The following is a 1,517-nucleotide window of genomic DNA, read 5'->3' as shown; positions in this document are numbered from 1 at the left end:
TTCTATGTAATGTTAAAATGTTCATTACCTGTACTTCAAAAACTGAGAGAATGAGAATGGTGTTTTTTAAAACTGATGCTGGTCTGGTTTGATTTCGGAGCATAATTTTCAGCTCAGGAACATAAGTACTTAGAAGCCACAGTAAGTCCCATCTGATGGCTGAGGGTCCCTGGTACAGGTGGAGTGTCTCAGCTTCAGCTAGCAGTGTTGAAGAGCTTTAGAGCCGCCTGATGTCCACTCAGATAAGACAGTTTGTCCTGGAAATCTCTTACCTCTGGAGATTTTGAAAATTTCACTGGTGTTCTTGAGACTCCTTTTCTATCCCAAGGCCAGCTGTTAGGAGTGACTCCCACTGCATGGGCGGAGTGCTTTGAAACCACGCAGCTCTGACTGTGGTGACCCTTGCAAGGCTGGCTTCTAAGCTGCTGAGACCCCAGATGTTACGTTATCTCAGTAACCAGAATGTTCCCGAGGCTCTCAGGAGCTTAGCTGAAGCACAGGAAAGCTGCCTCCCCTCCACAGCGCAGTCACTTCAGCCCTAATAGAATCACTTCTGTGTTCCTGCCTGATCGCAGTGGATGAGGAGCAGAGCTACTGCCGTTCTGTTAATAGTCACAGTGAAAAGCACCTCAATTACGTAAGCCTCTGTTCTCCTTCCCATCTTTTTAAGAAAGATTTTAGATATGTGTGTTTGCCTGTGTACATGTACATACAGCCACTGCGTACATTGCCGGCAGAGACCCTGGAACAGGTTACAGATGCTTGCGAGCTGTCCTGTGAGTGCTGACTCCTAAAACGTCCTCTGCATGACCAACATCTTTGAGATTTTTATTTTACGAGTTTATTAGACTGGAAAAATGGAAAGCTATGGTCTGATCTTTAAAGATAAATGTTTAAGCAATAAGTTTGGCCCAATAACTTTACAGAAACAGTAAAATGGTATAATACTTTTTAAAAACCACAGTTCTTTTGACCTAGAGTGATAATTGTAATTTGAATCTTTTTTAAAAATTACTTATTCTTTATGTGTACAATCATTCACACACACACACACACACACACACACACACACACACACATATATGTCTGTACACCCGTCAAGCCTTGGATCTGAGGAGTCCAAAAGGGGGCACAGATACCCTGAAAATGGAGGTAGAGATGGTTGTGAGCCACCATGTGGTTGCTGGGAATTGAAGCCAGGTCCTCTGGAAGAGCAAGCAGTGCACTTGACCACTGAGCCATCTCTCAGCCCCAAGTTTGTTTGCTTGTTTTTCCTCATTTGTGTATTTTGTTTTTAAAGACAGTCTTGTTTCATAGTCGTGACTGGCTTTGAATTTGGAATCTTCCTGTCTTAACTCTTTTATGTTCTGGGATTGTAGGCATATGCTGCCATATCTAGCCCCTAAGCTTAGTTGGCATGTAATTGACAAAATTTAAATTTGCTTAATTTAAGCCTCACAGTATGATCTTTGATAGAACTAATCTTGTGTAGTGTCTTCCATAATCAAATTCAAATA

This window comes from Alexandromys fortis, unplaced genomic scaffold (genome assembly GCF_014885135.2).
Source record: "Alexandromys fortis isolate MF-2015 unplaced genomic scaffold, M_Fortis_MF-2015_v1.1 scaffold_233, whole genome shotgun sequence".
Taxonomy (NCBI): Eukaryota; Metazoa; Chordata; class Mammalia; order Rodentia; family Cricetidae; genus Alexandromys; species Alexandromys fortis.
This window is presented reverse-complemented; position numbering follows the sequence as displayed.